The sequence below is a fragment of the Rhinatrema bivittatum genome, chromosome 11, assembly GCF_901001135.1.
Source record: "Rhinatrema bivittatum chromosome 11, aRhiBiv1.1, whole genome shotgun sequence".
In the NCBI taxonomy this organism is placed as follows: domain Eukaryota; kingdom Metazoa; phylum Chordata; class Amphibia; order Gymnophiona; family Rhinatrematidae; genus Rhinatrema; species Rhinatrema bivittatum.
The window spans coordinates 34863530-34883882 of NC_042625.1; the positions used below are offsets into that span (position 1 = coordinate 34863530).

Here is a 20353-nt window from a genome sequence, read left to right on the forward strand (position 1 = left end):
GTGATCAATGAGTGGAGGAGTGGCCTAGTGGGCGGAACAGTGCGCTGCGAACCAGGCAAACTAAGGTTCAGATCCCACTGCTGCCTCTTGTGACCTTGGGCAAGTCACTTCACCCTCCACTGCCTCAGGCGCAAACTTAGGACCTGATTGCTTAAGGGTTTTCCCATAGACACAAAATGAGAGAAAAGCTTTCAGGAATCTGGCCCTTAGATTATGAGCCCTCTGGGAAGGGAAATAGCTACAGACCTGAAAGTAATCTGCTCTGAAGTGCCTGAGAAGCGGAAAATAAACAAACAAACGTCTGGCTTAAACTAGCCGTTCATGGACCTGTCCTCCGAAAGCTGTGCCCAATCCCAGCTGCACTAATAACCCTGACCACATCCTCTGACAGCAAAGTCCTCCGCACTTGTTGCGTGCTGACTGAAAAACAAACACTAGTACGTTTTTAATTTGCTTTACCCTCTGCTACCAGTTAGTTAGTTTCACGGATTGTCCCCTAGTCCTAGCACCATTTGAAAGGGTAAATAACTGTTCCTTATTAAACCTGTTTGGCACCATACATGATTTTTGAATGCTTATCGCATCCCCTTCTCAGTCATCTCTTCCCCAAGCCCTACCAGTTCACACCCCCCCCCCCTCCAAAAATGACTGCACAAAAAACCTAAGGTCTCATTCAGTTACCTGTATACAGGAATGAGCCGATCTCAGGCCCAAATTCAACTAGCACAGTTATTAGGCTATAAAAACATACATCTGATTTTAAACTTGCTAGGAGATAATGAAGAGGGACTGGAACATAAGGTTTTGCCAGTGGAAATACAGGAAATTAGCTTTTCTTCATCAACATTGTTGCATTTGGCTGGCCGCGGGTCCGTCCCACGACCGGCCGCTCTTACATCTGGTCCCGGGCCAAGAGGGGCCTGCCAAGGCTCCAGCCAGCGAAGACGCACCCGACTGCCGTGCAGGCCAGACGTGATGCACGAAGGTCGCACGAGGGATGCCGCTCAGTTGAGCAAGCGTCCCCAGGCGCGCAAAGTGCGCGGCTCAGCCTTTTTTTAAAGGGTCTGCGGTGGGAAATACCCCGGGGCACCTCTGGATGACATCACAGCTCCCAGGGTATATAAGGCCTGCTTGGACTCCCCTCAGATACATCGGCAATAGGTCAAACTCCTCGGAGTAGCTGATTTTGCCTTGTTGTTCCTGGTTCCCGTTCCTGCTTCCTCGGAGCTCCTATGTCTTCGTCCAGGTGATCCCGGGATTGTCGGCTTGAATCTCGGCTTCAGCTTCGTTGGACCTCTGACTTGACCTCAGACCTCCTTTGATTTCGCTGGATTGCTGCCCGCCCTGACCTTGGCTTTTCTCATCTCTGCTGTCTGCTGCCTCCCCCGACCTCTGCTTGGGACCGACCTGTCATCTTCTTGCTAGTCCTACTGCTTCCGTGATGGATTCTTCCCCGCACAGAGGCCCGCGCCTAAGTCCAGCCGGCCCCGGCACTCAAGGGCTCAACCTGAGGGGGAACGAGGGCCGGTACTGGTGACGTTCCTGTTGGGCCTCTGCTCCAGCCATGAGGGCCTGCAGGGCCCCTCCCTGTGGGTAGCGCCAACTTCACTTCGGTCCAAGGGTCCACACTTGCAAAAATACAACCAATCAATATCTTGCAAAACGTCCGACACCTAACAGCTGTCAAAAACTGACTCCTGCTACAGCTCCTGCATGACAAAAATTAATCACGACATTGCCTCTTCCCGCTTGTCTAAAACAGATCGGATTAAAGGCGGCTGCAGCAGTGACGTGATAAACTGGAACTACGGCAGAGAGTATCGTTCTCTACAGAGGCAGGCTGCGTACACATGCAGCCGTTTATAGTCTGAGGATTACAAAGATTTGCTCTAACCACTCCATACCTTGCAGCTTACAGGCTACAGAAATACTCATTTCTCTTCATCAAAGCAAAAAAAAAAAAAAAATCTTCTCATGGATGATATTTGTCTGTATTTTTTTTTTTTTTTTTTTAATACATAGCATCAAATGCTTTAACCAAAACAAAAAATACTGGGTTTATCAAAGCTTTTCTCACCATGAGCACAAGCCATGACCACCCCTGAATAGAACAGGCCCGTTGTGAGCTGAACATCATGCTAATGGGATACTAGTTTTGAAAAACAAACACAGAAAAACTAGAAACCTAGGTGTCAGCCCCCCACACCGTGCTGCCTGATGTGCTTCTTGTGAATTAGCCTCCCGCTAGGAGGTGGCATCCAAATGTATTCTAGCTAAAACCACGCTGCATCCGTCTCTGGTCTGCTATGCTCCAGGGGAACCGGCCTCTCTGCCTCTGTCCGGGCAATAAAGTTCAGGCCTCGAGCTCCCGAATAAATCTGCGTTACTGAATGCTTCCTGCTTCCCCTCTCTCACCCTAAGCAATGGCACAACACGTCTGGCGTCCAGTGTCATATCACTACGCTTCTACTGACAAAATCTCTCTCTCCTACTCCACATCAAATTCATGCTGCTCAAAGCAGCAAACAGGGGAATAGAATTATTGATTGTTGAAAGCTCCTAAAGTCCCCCTAGCGATATATGTGACCAGTGGCATAAATTCAGCCCAAGCAGTCCCTACAGTGCAGGGGGGTCCACAGGGAAAAAGGAGACCCGCTTGCAGCCACTCCCAGATCTTCTGAGGAGGACCCTCCCACTTCTGAAATTGTAGCTTGCTGCGGAGAGGGCTTGATTTGAACTTATGATGCTGAATATGACAGTTTCTCAAGAAAGGCTTCTGCTTGATCCCTTTTTCTGAACATCTCTGTCTCCATCTGCTGGCAGGGAGGCAAAACCCAGGAGTCTGGATTGATCTGGGTACGCACAGGGAACCCACATTTCTATTTCTGTTTACACTTATACCCTGCCTTTTCAATCTGAAAAACTGTCCACAGTGGCTTACAACAATTAAAAAAAAATACAAATTTCATGAAAGTTACACAAAATTGCAACACAAAATAAAAATAGAACAAACATAAAACAAAGCAAAGCAGTAAGACATCTAAGAAATAATAAAAAAGCAAAAATTAAGATATTACTCAAAAACAGCTATTCCAGGCCTCAGATCAAAATGAACTTCCCAACTTCAAAATCCAAAACCATCACCGTGTCACCAGAGCCCAAGAAGTGGCCCCTTGGGTGGCGACCGTCCCCCACAGCCTAGAAAAGCAATGTTGAACCTGACCAGTACACTAAAGCACAATTCTACTGGTACTTGGAAAACACAAATCCCACCTATTGGATATGATCCCCCTACCTCCGATAATGGCACTGACCAAACAAGGCAAATATAGTGGCTCATTTCATGGCAAGCAGCTCAAGGAGGTTTTCCCACCACCCATGCACAGGATTAGCAAGTACAAAAGTTACGATCTAATATAACCCAAAGAGGCTTCAAAAAAAGCAGAGTAAGTATCATGGTCCTTGCCCTTAAAGCCAGTGCATGGTACGTCTACTGACAGAACTGAACACCAGTTTATAATCCTTAGAAAATAGGAACAGGAAAAAGAACCTGCCAGCTATTGTGTGGAGAGTTCTCCATGGTTATTCTTTCATTGTTCCTAGGGTCAGCCCCGTCTTGCGAGGAGTGCGGTGGAAGGTTATGAGACCGACTGTAGCAACCATTGTGTTTCGACTCTATTCTAATGCAGGCACAGGCCATAAATCACCCAGCGAAGCAGCAGGTTGATTTTTCTTTTAACCCTGGAGAGGCAAAGCATCTTTCTCAAGGAAAGATAGGAACTGAAAATCCCGTCAGGCATCTAGAACTGCCCGGTAAAGGCCGGATCCAAATCCAAAAGGAGAAAAGCATTTAGAGTGGAGGCCACGCCCATCAACATGTTTGCAACATGAATGCCGGTATATAAAAATTTTAAATAAATAAAATAAATCAAATGTTTGATTCCCTTTCCAACCGTTCGCAAGAGTCATGAGGCCATGTTCCACCTCCTATAAGCAGAGTGAAAGAAATACATCATCGGGACAGCTGACCGGTGTGGCTTCCATACCATCTCTCTACTGTTTTCTTACTAAAATAAAGCCTATAGGTAATGTCAATGGAACTTATGTTATATATTTCTTGATATTTATATTTGATGCTGCACTTTGAATGAAGATTGGGGTGGTGTTATTGTTGATTTTAGACACTTTTCCATAGCTTCTTATTTGTCCTGCATGTGCATTTTGAGTTGACTGTAAGCTTCATGAAGCAGGAAGGCTCTCTCTTGTGAGTGCCTGTGCAGCACTATATACATCTTGTAGCACTAGAGCAACGACAAGCACTGGAATGAGTAGTTGTCCCAAATAAATCTGTTTGCAGACAGGGGCAGTGGCTGACTAGATATCAGCACAAGCATGTGATGCACAGAATACACGCCACTTCACTCAGCATCAGCATTGTAAGCGGCAGGATCGACAGCAAATATTTAACACTGTCCGGACCATTTCATCCCAAGAGAAATGATTAATTAGAAGCCCCACAGCAGCATCTCATTCTCTCCAGCTCCAGCTGTAAAACTGCAAAGAAATCACTGAACGAAATACATGCTGGGGTGTGCAAGAAGCAAAATGTCCCTTTCTGAGCATAGCCTACATCAGGGGTGGCCAACTCTGTTCCTTGAGAGCCACAATGGAGATGGTGCATGCAGATCTCTCTCATGCACATTCATTGTGGGGATCCAGAAAACCGTGGCTCTCGAGGACTGGAGGGGGCCATCCCTGGGCCTAAATTAAACATTCGCTTCAGATTACAAAAGGAAGCCGGCAAACACTTTGAGGCAAAGTTTAGAGCAAATCCTCCCATCTTTATAGTTGCGTGTTTCACCATCGCCCCTACCGAGACCTGGGAAGGAACCACAGTTACGGCAGACTCACGGGTCGGATGCACTTTTCAGCCAGCAGCTGGAGCGGGTGCACGGAAAGCGGTCCACAGTCATCTGTTGCCTTGCATCAGGCAAGGCAGAGAGTAACCCAGAGTTGGGGGTGAATGTAAATACAGAGGCGCTTGCCTCTCTGAAGCTCCATCTGTCTTGCAGAAGCCAGCATGCGGCAGCAGAATAAATAGCAAGATGAGTCATGTTATTCTGATATTTACAGAATGGCTCAAGAGAAATCCGAGCGCTAGATGTCACATAGCAGCCTTCAGCCAGGCCCTGAAAATCATTCTGGTACGGTCTCTTGCGTGGCCCTTCCTAACATGGAGCATGCCGGCTCTGTTTACAAGAATAAAATAGCAATATTTAAACACACAAAAGTGATCAGTGGTATTTTTGTTTGTTCTGTTGCATTCTGTTTTTATCTGATTATGTATGGGGATTTTTGGATGCCGCCTGGGACCTGGGTGTAGGTGGGCTATAAATACTGCAGTGTTCTCAGCTCTCCTAGCCCGGGGAAAAGCTGTTTTACCTGCCTAAGGTGCATTCTAGAGGCTCCTCTTACTGTGCAGACCAATAGCGCTGGATCGTTATGGACGAAACGGTGGCTGAGCACAAATTTGGCACAGACAAAAGGTTACGATGTTTGCCGCTGGGAGTTGAGAGTCAGTGCTCCTTTCTATCGTTACCGCAAAAAAAAAAAAAGAGAAAGGAAAACCAGGAAGCAGCAGGGGACGCTTTTCTTCTGCGCTAACTTACTCCATCAGAGGACAAATGTCCAAACCCTCTCACCCGGGGCTTTCTGCAAACAGCGCTTATTGAATCCAGCGGGCGCAGGGAGGGGAGGGAGGTAGGGGCTCTAGGGCACTGGAAAGCAGCACACGTGGGGACTGGATTCTCAAAACTATGAGCACCGGTTTTCAGCACATATCCGCCCACAAACAAAAAAAGCAGGTACAAAGAGCGCGAGTACTTGACTTTTTGTGCTGAGCTTTCAGGAGCTCTGCTCCCATCATCAGGTCAGTGAAGCAGCAGCCAAAAATGATGGTGGCGGAATATGAGTTATTACAGTGATCATTAAAATGGAATTTTACAGCCCTAGCTAGAAGGGAGAGCAAGCAGCACGAAATGCATTCAAAGAGAGAATCTTTCACATACCAGGGTTTCACTTTTTTTTTTTTAATCTTCCTGCAGGCGTTTCTAGCTGCTGACTGTGCTTGCAAGAAAGGGCATGGCTGTCCTTAACTATTCTATAAATGTTGGTAACCTCCTCACGTGCAAGCCATCAAGAGAACAAAATGTGTGTGGTTTTTCTCTGACCTGGCCTGTGGTAAAAGTCCGGGGCTGCTCAAAGTTCAAATCCTCCCCGATGCCCTGGGGAAAGAATCTCACAACGCTCCATGGGAGATTTGCTTTATTTGCATTATTATTAACGAGAGCAGGGCTTCAGGTAACAGAAAGCACTCTTGAGGGTTTACACAGGGAGAACTACATCTGTGCAAGCCCTGGAAGGGGGGGGGGGGGGGGAACCGTGTTGGAGAAAGCAGAGCAACATTGCGCCAGCTTCCTGCTTTTTGGCACTGCGCCCCCTTATCCTCCCCATCTGGGAATTACTGTCCCGTTGTGATGCAACCGGTGCCCACAGAACCGCCCTGCACCACCAGGCGACCAAAAGTAAACCACTGGCCTGCTGGACTCCCAACAGCTAAACTGGGGATCGCATCTCAGAGTGAGAGTGCAGTGAAGCCCTCTGCCCCAATTCCTTTGATTATATTCAGTACATTAACACTACAATCAAAACCAAGGAAGTAATTGAAAATTGTACATGAGGGACATCTATGTCAAGGCAACTCATGGTGATGCTGACAGTTATGGTGCTCCCCTAATGTTCCAAAGTACAGTAATTCAATTAATTGAATATACTATAGGTCCCTCGTCAGTAAAATTCCAGGCAGAAACACTGGGTCATGTCACATTCTTTATGGAGAGAGAAAAGAAAGGAAATTTATTTAAAGTTTGCATAGAAAATCCAGAGATTTATTTTAAAACCGACAAATTATGGAAGAACATTTTCATAAATCCCGGCCCCCTTCCTCACAGTGCATGTCTATAGTAACGTAAGAGATTACGGCAGAAAAAGACCAAATGGGCCATCCAGTCTGCCCGGTTATTTTCAACACTGCCAAGAACAGATCCCAGCTGTCAGCTGTAGATGCTTGACTGCTTGTAGGATACTGCTTTGTATCCAAGGCAGCTTTAGTTGCCTTTCTCTTTGGTTCTCTACCATCCTGGGTATGTGATGAGGTCTCCCTAGTGATCTATACAAGGAAAATCTCACCTCCCTTTATCCATGGACCAAGCCCGCTGCTTCTGCAACCCAGCACACTATGAGCGGCTCATTGGATCTGATTATCCCCAGCCCTCTTTCTTGTTTTAACAATTTCCAGTTCTTATCCTTCCAAATGAGAAGTAGAGGATTTTGTGCATCTAAATTTCACGATTTTACACTCTTTAATATTGAAGTTCATCTTCAAAATCCTTGACCATTACTTCCAATTTTCCCCAACTCCCCTCCCCCTCCCCCCCCCCCCCAACTTCACCCCTTCTGGCGGGCCCACTCTGTCACAGATTTTTGTAGCATCTGCAAACAGAATAATGCGGGAGGCACCGTGGTCTAGCTGAATAGTTCAGCACCAATGGAGGCCCAAACTCCATCTGCCACTACATCTCTGGGTGGCCCTGGGCAGGTCATACCTTGGCTTATTCCTCTGAAAATGAGTGAGTAACAATTACACTGTTCCTTTTCTCTTCATGCCCATGGAAGCTTTAAAAAAATGTGCTGTCATGACATCCACCTCTGTGGTGGCAGCTTCTGAAATATTACATTGAAAAGTGTGCTGCAGATATGCTTGAAATCAAAAAGGCACATCATCAATCCCGTTATTAAAATAAAGGCACATAAGGCACCCAGAGCAGTCCAAGGGTGCCTGTGCGGTTTGATCTCCCACCCAATATGCGATAAAGGCCTTCACTTTCTGAGTGAAGAGAGTCCTGTAAAACTAGGCCCAGGAGGGAGGGTCTGGAAGTCAAAGTTAGACTTTTAGGTAGGAAACTGAAACCCAGAACCTGCAGAGTTGCATTCTTGGAAATGCTCCCCATTACCTGAGAAGGAGCCCAGAGGCAGGCAGAGCTCCAGAGTCTCAAAGCCTGGATGAGACGATGGTGCAGGGAAGAGGGTTTTAGGTTTGTTAGGAAGTGGGGACAGGCTCCATGTTAACCAAGGAGGAACCAGGCTGCTGGCGCCAACATTTAAAAAGGAGATAGAGCAGCTTTTAAACTAGAGAATGGGGGAGACAGTCGCGCAGCAGTGCATGGTTGGGGTGAGGATTCGTTAAATAATACTGGCATGAACTGGCAAAACAGGGAAGTCTGAATATCCCAATACAGAGGTTGTGATAAAGACTGAAGTAGCTCAGGTGGAATTAAAGAGCAGACAGCTATGAAGGATTCCAAAATATTTATATCAACTGCTTGTAAGCAGGCTGTAATACAATAAGAATGGAAATACAAATAAAAACTATTCTTTAAATTGTAGGTGTGCAAATGTTGAAGACTAAAATTAAGATTGGAGAATTATAATGTATGGCACTTAAAGATATAGAGATAATAGGCATGTCAGAGACCTGGTGGAAGAATAACCAATGGGACAGTGATACGAAGGGTACACATTTTATCAACATGACAGGGCAGATAGAATCGTTCGATGGGGTGGCACTATATGTTAAACATGGCACAGAGTCAAATATGTATTTATTCATAGAGTCCTGAAAACAAAATGCACTGTGGAATTGTTATGGATAGAAATTCCACGTGTGATGGGGACGGGTATAGCAGTAGGGGTATACAACTGTTTACCTAGCCAGGATGAAGAAAAAGACTGTGAAATAGCACCAGAAATTAGAAAGTTGAACAAAACTGCCAATACAAAAATATTGGGAGATTTCAATTCCTCCAGTGCTGACTGGGAAAATGTCTCATCAGGATTTGCTAGAACAGAAGTGAGGGGGGTGAGTTAGGTGCTATTTGGATCCTAAATTAACTAAGATACCGCAAGTTAAAGTGGTCGTTCAAAGCTCATTTGTGAACCCGAAACGACCATATCATTTCAAAAGCTCTGCTGGATCCAAAATTTCCATACTGTGCTTCAGGCTCTAATTCTTAGGAATCTCAATGACCTTAACTCTCTGTACATTGCTTCCCCACAAAATACACTAAGACCTCTTCGGCTAATTCAAAACTCAGCAGCTAAACCTCGCAGATTTGCCCCTCAGCATAATGTTCTTACAGATGGTTAAAAATCCTATTTAAAGTCTTATGATGGGTCTGCAAGATATCCTCCTCTCTCGTATTAATGCCTCAATTTTTCTCTTCTCCCAACTACCTCCTATTTATTTATTTATTTGATTCTGGTGCGGGGGGGGGGGGGGGTATCCAGGGGAAAATAATGGTAACTTTTTTTTCCGCTTGTAACATTTGGTGACATGGATGTCATATTTACTATGTTTTGTTTACTGTATAATGTGCTGATACTCAATGTTCCCAATGTTGAAGTTGTTTATTATATTGCCTCAATAAAAATGATGAAAAACAAAACTCAGCAGCTCGTTCATTGGCTAGGACTGAAGCGTGTGAGCATATTATTCAAGTCACTACACTGGCTTCCAGTATGCAGGTGTCCAAAACTGCAGTCATTGTACACAATCTGTTGAATAATGTTGCTTCACCCTGGATTAGTTCAACTTTAAGAATTCACATTGCAATCCATACATCCAATCAGCTGTTACCAGGTGTTCCTACTCCTAAACGAATACCGGAGACACGAGAGAGGTCTCTCTCTCTTTCTTTGGGCCAACTATGTGGAATTTATTACCATCCAGTGTATGTCACACAAGTGACACCAAACAAAGCCTTTTATATTAAATTATGCTTTTCCCTCCAAGGGCAAGATTCTTTCATCTGATGCAGTGAACTAAGATAATATGTCCTACATGCTTAAGAACGCTGCAGTACGTATGTGATGAAATATTGTTTCTCCCCTTATCCAATGGTACACAGTGAAAGCTCTTTTCATTTTCCAGCATATTTGTGTTGTGCAAGTTGTTTATTAAGTGTTTTTGATTATGTATGTCTTTACTGTATCCCACCCCAAACCTTTTTTGAAGCAGCAGGTAAATATTTTAGATATAAGCCCTCAATGGCATGCAGCACCTAATACAAGGGGTAATGATGGTGGGGCCACTTAGCAAGGGTGCAAGTAAATCTTGACATAATCACTGGAGAGGGGATATAAAGTAAAACTACTGCAGGAGCATTTAACTTTAAAAAAAGGGAGACAACGATAAAACGAGGACAAAATAAAAGGTCTGGTTACAAAGGTTAAAAGTTTGCATAAGGTAAGGACATGGTTTTAAACAAACCATACTGAAAGCCCAGAAAACAAAAAATGTATTCCATGCTTTGAAAAAGGTTGAAAGATGACCTAACTACTGCCGGCATGCTAAAATAATGACATGAAAGATATGACTAAAATCAAAGGCCATCTTTCAGAAAACTGAAAGCAGATCCAAACGAGGAAAAAAGGCAAAAGCACTGCCAAGTCAAGACATAAAACATTCTAAGGTAGGCGAACAAAGAATTTATTTTTTTTTTGTGATATAAAGATATACATTTCAGTTATGTATTTTATTTTTCCAGGTATACTTGATATATGTTTATCTTGAAAATGCATACAAAAAAAAAAAAATAAAAGAGGCTTGCCATGGAGGCAAAAACTAATAATAAAGGCTTTGGAGATAATTTTCAAAAGGATTTATGCATGTAGCTTATATTGTAGCAATTTTCAATTGCCCAATGTGTGCTTAAAGTGCCCTTACGCGCATGAAGCCTATTGACAATTCAAATGGCGATTTTCAAAAGCCCACTTACACATATAAAACCCAGTTTTCTGTGCACGAATCCTTTTGAAAATTACTCCCTTGTTCAGGAACCCTCAAAGCAAGAAGCTTGTCAGGGGATCAGCTGCACTACTAGAGGATCAGGGATGACAAGGCCAGACATAAGACCTAAATGAAATCTTTGCTTTGGTTTTAATTTAAAAAGGATATTGGGGAGATAACCATGCCGAAAACATTCTCTGATGGGGACAATTCAGAGCAACTGAAGCAAATCAGTACTGAAAATGGAGGATGTAATAGAGCAAACTGACAAACTAAAGAGTAACAAATCATCAGGACTGGTTGGTACTCACCCCAGTGCTCTGAAATAACTCATAGGGAATTACAGACTTGTTACTAGTAATCTGTAATCTATCCAAAAACAGCCATTGTACCTGAAGACTTTTGGGAAGTCAATGAAACACCAATCGAGTTCTATGGAGCAACCACATCTTGAGTACTGTGTGCAGTTCTAGTCCTACCATCTCAAGAAAGATACAACAGGAATCGAAAAGGGCACAGAAAGGCAGCAAAACTGAAGCAAGGCTTAACAGATTAGGGCTCTTCAGCTGGGGAAAAAGGTGACAAAGGAGATATGATAGAGGTTTATAAAATCATTAGTGGGGTAGAATAGGGAGATAGGAGACAGTTATTTATCCTTCCATAAAACTAGCAGGCAGTAGATGTAAAACAAATTGGAGAAAGTATTTTTTTTTACCACCTCAGACAATCATGCTGTGAAATGTTTTGTAGGAGGATGTGGTCAAGGCATCCAGCACAGCTGGGTTTAAAAGGAGTTTGGACAAGTTCCTGGAGGAAAAGTCCATAAACGATTATCAGGCAGGCTTGGGAAAGCCACTGCTCATCTCTGCGAGTGGGATCTACCCAGTACTTGCGACCCAGACTGGCCCCTGTCGGAGAAAGGATGCTGGACTCGATAGATCTTGGGTCCGACTCAACAGGGCACGTCTTATGTTCTGAAGTAACCATCTGCTGCCTGGATTTTTATTCTCCCACCTTAAAACAGAGGGACAACAATAAGCCAAACAAACCTGAAAAGACGCTGCCTTAAGGGAACAAAAGCAAGAGAGAGTGACATAAAGGGAATAAGGAGTCAGCACATAAAGCTACGCCTCTGTGCAAATGCAATCATTAAAGCAGCATCAACAATGTCTAAATGGAAAAAAAAAAAAAAAGGCAAGGTTTAGGAATGGAATCCTGGGTAATGCCAGGAGCAGGGTAAACCCCGCTCATTCCGTATGATCAAAGCCTTCCAGGACGCTTTTGGCCTTTTCGCTCCCGACCTGACACTTAGCACAGCAGCAGCCTCTGCCCCTCTACCCTACCTGCGAGCGCCGAGTCCTCCGCGCTGCCCTCCCGGGCCCGGAATGGCTCCGCCGGCATGCATGCAGCCCCGAGCCCGCTGACGATCAGCCCCCGGCTCACTCCTTCCTTCTCGGGGCCGGAGTCAGCTCCCAGCTCTGCAGCCAGAGCCGCCCGTTTCCTTGCAGCTCCTGCCCATGTGGCTTCCTCTGCCCTTCCAGCACGGCCGAGCTCTGGCAGCGGGGAGGGCCCAGCTCGCATTACTACAGAAGCTGCAGCAAGCTCCACGCCTCAGAGCCGGCTTCCCTCTGGGTCCTAGCGCTCGTCCGCCCGAGGCTTCGGCACAAGCCCCTTTTCAACGTTGGGTGGCCCCCACACCTTATGCAGCCCCAGCAGTGGCAAAATGGAGGGCAAGGGCCAATGGAGTGCAGGCAGAAGTGCCCCCACAGTAACTGGGTGCGAGGCAGTGGGAATGCAGGGGGTGCGATGCCAGTTCTCCCACCTAGAAAGGCCCCAAGCATCAGTGGCTTGCGGATCAGGAGTGGGAAGTCCTCTTCTCTCACATTCAAGGCATGACTGCTGGGGGAGGGGGGGGTCAACTCCCCCCTGAAGATCAAGTGGAGTGGTGGATACCCAGAGGAGTGGGTCTACTTTTGTTTCTCCCCCAGCAGGGGAAACATGATAAGAAAAAGGGTACTCAGGGTTGTAGAATGAAGGTAGCCAGGAATACTGATAACTGGAAACTTGACCTTTATGGTTACTCCTCTATTTATTTAAAAAGGTATATGCTGCTCAATCCAAAGTTCGCTGCAGCTTCAAAATATTACATTCATAAAATCATAAAAATCGTGCTTACCTGAAGGGCCTCATGGGAACATTTATTTATTTATTTAACTTTTATTTACCGACATTCATGAAACACATCATGCCGGTTTACAAATAACTCAAAGGAGGAAAATTACAATAAAACAACAGAACAGTAAAACAAATAAAACAATAGAGCAATAAAACAGGGGAGGAGAGAGGGGAAGGAGGATACGGAAGGGTGGGAGAGGGAGGGGATAGGGGGATGGGCAAGGCTGGACTGATAGAAGCAGTGAAGAACACAATAGAGGCAACTATATACAGTTGACAATATGTACAGTTACAATCAAATTGTAGAGCTAAGGAGGTATTGAGAGACTGGCAGTATTATCTGAACGATGGTATTCACTTAAATATGGTGAATAATATGAAATATGGTGAATATGATGATAATAATAAGGGGCTGACGTGACCATGGTGGGTGGGGAGTGCTCAATTATGATGATAAGTTTAGAAAGAGAATGAAGGTGGATAAGCAGCTTTCCTGGAGTTAGGAGATGGAAAGGAAGGGGAAGGGCCACATCACAGTTCTTTCTTGGCCATAACCCAGGCTGTATCTCCTCACGGGGACAGACGGCGGCAGACCCAAAGGATGTCTGCTACAAGCTTAACAGCAACATGCCCATTCCAAGAGTCCTGCAAGTTTAAGCACTTGTGGAGCAGGACACCCCACACAAATGCACAAGGAAGTCCAGGCCAGCAACCTAGCATAGCCCATGAGGAAGCCGAGCACAGCTCCAACTCCCTGCTGGGAACAGCTTTGGTGTCTTTTGCCAGCGAGCTCAGTGAACAGCCCCCTTGGCCTGCAAGATGGTTTAAAGCAGGCATGGCTAACAACATCATCTTTTTGGAATTATTCCTGATTTCTGAGGCCCTGCCCATCTGGGGTGAGAGGCTGGCCAACCAGAAGTCGGTGATCTGGTGTGACAACCTAAGCAGGATGGAGGTGATCAACAAGCAGGCACCTAAGTGCAGATGGCTCACCTCATTAGCCAGGGAATTTGTCCTGCGCTGTTCAAATCCGAACATGACAGTCTGGGCTCGGCCTATACCGGGGAAAAGGAACGGTATAGTTGACGCTCTCTCTCATTTTAAGTGGTCTCATTTCAGGCAGATGGCTCCAGGAGCAGACATAGAGGGTGCACTAGTACTGGAGGACCTTTGTAATGATGCAAGACGAGCATACTAAACAGAGCAGTGTTCCTAGCGACATGAAAGGCGTACAAGCAAGGCTTCAACACCATATATGGTTTTCAAGGGAGCAGCGATGGGTACAGGGCCTGGTGTTGGAGAAAGCACTGGTGGATTATATCATGCAGGCCGGCCAGGAGACGGGGGTTTGGCCAGTCACTACACAGGTGGCCAGCTTAGCCTTTTTGGCTAAAATCTTGATCTGGGGGGGACCCATACAGGAGTTTTTGTCATCAAGCAATTATTCAAAGGCTGGGCAAAGAACCCCATTGGGATGGAAGGCACCCAGACATGCATGAAATATTGTGCCAGCTTTGGGAGGAGGCACTGTGAAGATGCCAGTCTGTGTCTAAGCAACACTCTTCTGCCTGGCCTTCTCCCTGCCATTTTTCAGAGCCTTGCACATCAGTGAATTGATGGCATGAGAGGGCTCCATGGTGGAGAAATCTGATCTGGCTCGGGGACCATAATGACACTTGTGATAATATGAAATAAAGCTGGGGCCCTATTATATCAATCAGCAAAGTGTGGCATGGTGTTTTGATGATGGGTGGGGGAACGGGGCGAGCTCACGGCTGCCTGGTAGTAGTTACAATACAAAAGGTTGTGCATTCGCTGCAGAACTGTTGCATTAATTCAGATTAGATTACTACTCCTACAGCCATTATATTTAAAAACACTCTATTTAGTCAGTCACACTGTGTTTCCCAAAGTTTTCCCCTCAGACTGAAAAACAATGGCTTTCAGTACAGGCACAAATCGAAAGGCTCTCAGTATTTACGTAGCACAAAAGTGCAAATGACCGTAAACAGATACTGAGGGAAGTTTGGCTTTGCTTTGAGGTGTAATAATAAACCCAGCTGTGTGTTTCGAGCAAACGCCAGGTCAACCTCTTTCCATAACAGGCCTAGAGCAGACCGGACCCGCAGCTGCATGCGAGGTTCAGCTCCTTATACTCAGACACAGGAGGCCCTAAGATGTGTGAGGAGGCCATTTCTTAGCAACAGGGGCTGCCTGTCGTCATTGCAAGAAATGGAGGTCGTGGTAGCGCAGATGAAGGCGACACTTACAGAGACAGCAGCATCAGACCTAGCTGCGCCAGGAATGGGGAAAGGAGTGCAGCGGAGCTACCCAGCTTCCTCAGCACGAGGCCGGCTTAGCCCCCCCGGTGGCAGCAGCAGAGGAGTAGCTGATACTCTGTGGCATTCAGCGGCAGAGTCCTCCCTAGGCCCCTGGTTCATGGACACCGGTCACTTGGGCCAGCTTGACAGCTCTCTTTCTCCTGGACTTGGAAACCTTGCCCACTGCAGACGGCCATCCCTCACTTGGATGCATTTCCTCGCCGCCTGGCAGCGGCACCACTGCAGGGACACCCCCGGCAATGAACGGGCTGTGCTTCAGTTCTCGGCTTAGGAGCTTCTCAGCTATATGTGGCCACTTGTGTCTGAGGGGGGTACCTGTGTAACGTTAGTTACTATATGCTGTCTCCACCGCTGGTGCTCCACTGCATCATCTGCTTTTTCCTCCCCCTCTTACCAGTAGCCACAGAACTGGGGTCAGGGGTGGGATGGGGGTCAATTTGTTGAAGGAGGCAGAATTGCTTTCATGTAGCCCTAAGGCTCAAACTGGGACAGCGCATAATTCTTGAAGGTAGGCCAGGTTGCAGCATGCTTTGCACACAGAGGCATCCCGTTACAACACCCATTCTCTTGTTATTCTCATGGATACTTTCTGGTTTAAGAAGGGAAGCTGTTACATAATTTGCAACTCATGTGGCGCAGCAGGGGAGCCTAGCGGTCAGAGCTGGTATTTCTTCCATTAGAAACCCAGCTCACATGCATTGTTAGTAAACAGAGAAACATTTTAATTACTTCAAAGAACCCAATTATTACTTTGCAATTAGAATTCAGTGCAAAGACTGATCGTACTGGTAATAGGGCAATGTTTCTTTAATGACAACTGCAGTTGCCCCAATTTTTTTTTTCAATTCAATACACAGGTGATCAATCCTCTTTCAAGAGACTCTTGGCACGGCCAAATCATAAAGCATTAATATTTTTTTTCTGTCCCCCCCCCCACTAAACAGCAAGAATGATTTTATCACCAGTCTCTGCCCTAACAAAGATTCATTGCTCAGCAGTCCTCCAACAGCAGCAGGGAGGCAGAGCCTGCCTCAGGACAATAGAACAGGTCTCAGTTTTAGGCTATTAGCAATGAATATTCGATAATTCATTTATGTGCAAATAATCTAAGCGCAAAACAAGTTTGCATAACTTGCTTACCCCTGTGCCCTCCAGAACCGAACTGAGTACTTCTGCTCTACTTCCATCAAAGAAACAACTCCTGACTAGATAACTGCACCCAAACCACAATCTCTCTCAGGCCGATGCAATACAGTGCGTGCAAGAAATGTGCATCCAAACTGGGCACCCAGTTTTTTACCACGTGCATTCACCTCTCTTGCGCACCGATGCAACAGGCAAATGAGCCACCGTGCTAAAAGGGACGCACTAGGGATAAATTGTGCCTCCCCAGCGCATCCATGGCAAACGGGTGCCCAGGAGACGAGGCTGTGCACAGGTTAGGAAAACGGACGCTCAATTTTACAAGCATCTGTTTTCCTTTTCCTACCCTGATCATCCTCAAGACTTTTTTTTTCCCATGTTGCTGTTTTCTGTGGTTCCTCCTACTTAATATCACGACGATATTAAGGCGGAGGAACCACAGAAAAGCAGTAATTTATGCTTTTCTGTTAAGGCCTTGGGGACGCCTCAAGACTTTATGCCAGCTCGGGGTCTGGCGTTAATTTTTGAAGGTTAAAACATACGCGTTGGGTGCACAGTGATTTTTTACATCAGTGGTACCAGCTAAGAGCCTCATCAACATGGCATTTATGTGTGTTGAGCGCTATTAGCTATGTGCTGGTGTGGAGGCGCTGATCCCCTTACTGCATCAGGGGTTATGGACATGCGTCCAAAACGCGTGTCCAATCGCGGGTTAACCAGTGCACTAGCCTGAGTGCATGAGATTGTATCGGCCTGTCTGTCTCTAATAGATACCGGAGGCAGCACCTGTATATCAGAGTCAGTGCTGTTACTGCAATAACTCCAGTTAAAATAACTTAACCTTAATCTCAAGACAGAAATAAAATAAGTTAAAATAACTTATTTTATATATATATATTTTATATTATATGCTATATGACATGAAAAGGGCGAAGTAAGCAGCACACACATGTAGATCAAATGCAACATAACTAACCTGTGGTAGACATAAATCGCTGGACAATACATCTTGGCAGGAAAAAACTTCCACACCACAAACTATAATTCCCTTGACTAATGTACACTGATGTGACTGTATCTACAATGAAAGTTTTTCCTGCCAAGATGTATTGACCAGTGATTTACGTCTGCCATGCATTAGTTACTTTGCATATTATATACTATTACAAGCAGAATAACTTTAAAAGGAAAAATTGGTTCTTACCTGCTACTTTTCTTTCCTCGAGTCCCACAGACCAGTCTACATGCATGGATTTTTCTCCCCTACCAGCAGATGGAGCCAGAGAACAAAAGCTTCACTGCAAGCTTGGTACTTAAGCTACTGTGCATACCTACAGTCTCTCAGTAAATCTTTAACAAAGCTAAAAACAAAACACCCCCTAACTTCTACGAGAAGAGGATTTGGTAAAAGCCTGAAATTTAATTTGTAAATTCTAACTCCAGAAGGATTCGAACTATAAGGCCGATACAGTACAGTGCGCTCCGGCGGAGCACACTGTTAACCCGCGTTTGGATGCGCTATTACCCTTTACTGAATAAGGGATAAAGCTAGCGCATCGAAAATGTGATATTAAGTCGGAGGTCCCAAAGTAAAAAATAATTTAAAAAAAAAATGTTAAATCGGCCTGCGGCTTGAAAACCAGACGCTCAATTTTGCCGGTGTCCGGTTTCCGAACCCGTGGCTGTCAGCGAGTTTGAGAACTGACGCCGTCAAAACTGAGCGTTGGCTGTCAAACTCACTGACAGCTGCCACTCCTGTCAAAAAAAAGAGGCGCTAGTGTCCCTAGCGCATCTTTTTACCACGGGCCCTTCATTTAAATACTGAATCAGCCTGTATATAATATACACACCAGGAAAGCGGTCTGGAGAATCCTAGGTCTGTGGGACTCCAAGGAAACAACCAATTTTTTCTTCCTTATCGTTCTCAGACCAGTACAAACACACAGGATGTACCCTAGCTTCCCTAAACTGGGCGGGAACCTGAAAGATCCACTAGTAAAGACTTTCACTCAACAGCTCTGTATCTGACGCCCAAACATCCAAGTTTGGCAAAAGTGTGTAATGAAGATCAAGTGGCCACCCTGCAGGTCTCCTGAGGCGAAACCAACTGACACTCAGCCCAAGACATTATCTGGGTCCTACGGTAGCAGAATGGGCCCAAACATAAGAACATGCCATACTGGGTCAGACCAAGGGTCCATCAAGCCCAGCATCCTGTTCCCAACAGTGGCCAATCCAGGCCATAAGAACCTGGCAAGTACCCAAAAACTAAGTCTATTCCATGTTACCGTTGCTAGTAATAGCAGTGGCTGTTTTCTAAGCCAACTTAATTAATAGCAGGTAATGGACTTCTCCTCCAAGAACTTATCCAATCCTTTTTTTAAACACAGCTATTCTAACTGCACGAACCACATCCTCTGGCAACAAATTCCAGAGTTTAATTGTGCGTTGAGTAAAAAAGAACTTTCTCCGATTAGTTTTAAATGTGCCCCATGCTAACTTCATGGAGTGCCCCCTAGTCTTTCTACTATCCGAAAGAGTAAATAACCGATTCACATCTACCCGTTCTAGACCTCTCATGATTTTAAAACACCTCTATCATATCCCCCCTCAGCCGTCTCTTCTCCAAGCTGAAAAGTCCTAACCTCTTTAGTCTTTCCTCATAGAGGAGCTGTTCCATTCCCCTTATCATTTTGGTCACCCTTCTCTGTACCTTCTCCATCGCAATTATATCTTTTTTGAGATGCGGCGACCAGAATTGTACACAGTATTCAAGGTGCAGTCTCACCATGGAGCGATACAGAGGCATTATGACATTTTCCGTTTTATTCACCATTCCCTTTCTAATAATTCCCAACATTCTGTTTGCTTTTTTACTGCCGCAGTACACTGAACAGACGATTTCAATGTGTTATCCACTATGACACCTAGATCTCTTTCTTGGGTAGTAGCACCTAATATAGAACCTAACATTGTGTAACTGTAGCATGGGTTATTTTTCCCTATATGCATCACCTTGCACTTATCCACATTAAATTTCATCTGCCATTTGGATGCCCAATTTTCCAGTCTCACAAGGTCTTCCTGCAATTTATCACAATCTGCTTGTGATTTAACTACTCTGAACAATTTTGTGTCATCTGCAAATTTGATTATCTCACTCATCATATTTCTTTCCAGATCATTTATAAATATATTGAAAAGTAAGGGTGCCAGTACAGATCCCTGAGGCACTCCACTGTCCACTCCCTTCCACTGAGAAAATTGTCCATTTAATCCTACTCTCTGTTTCCTGTCTTTTAGCCAGTTTGCAATCCACGAAAGGACATCGCCACTTATCCCATGACTTTTTACTTTTCCTAGAAGCCTCTCATGAGGAACTTTGTCAAACGCCTTCTGAAAATCCAAGTATACTACATCTACCGGTTCACCTTTATCCACATGTTTATTAACTCCTTCAAAAAAGTGAAGCAGATTTGTGAGGCAAGACTTGCCCTGGGTAAAGCCATGCTGACTTTGTTCCATTAAACCATGTCTTTCTATATGTTCTGTGATTTTGATGTTTAGAACACTTTCCACTATTTTTCTTGGCACTGAAGTCAGGCTAACCGGTCTGTAGTTTCCCGGATCGCCCCTGGAGCCCTTTTTAAATATTGGGGTTACATTTGCTATCCTCCAGTCTTCAGGTACAATGGATGATTTTAATGATAGGTTACAAATTTTTACTAATTGGTCTGAAATTTCATTTTTTAGTTCCTTCAGATCTCTGGGGCGCATACCATTCGGT

The 20353-nt window shown here is 45.2% G+C and overlaps 1 protein-coding gene across 9 annotated transcripts in view; it reads right to left on the reverse strand.

Moving 5' to 3' along the window:
• PITPNM2 (phosphatidylinositol transfer protein membrane associated 2) overlaps positions 1-12458 on the reverse strand; it is a 316237-nt gene extending 303779 nt beyond the window's left edge. For all 9 annotated transcript variants that reach the window (XM_029571362.1, XM_029571365.1, XM_029571370.1 and 6 more), the window contains exon 1: positions 12250-12458. The gene's annotated coding sequence lies outside the window, so the exon portion shown is untranslated. The remainder of the gene's footprint in view (positions 1-12249) is intronic.
• Between the last annotated feature and the right edge of the window lie 7895 nt (positions 12459-20353).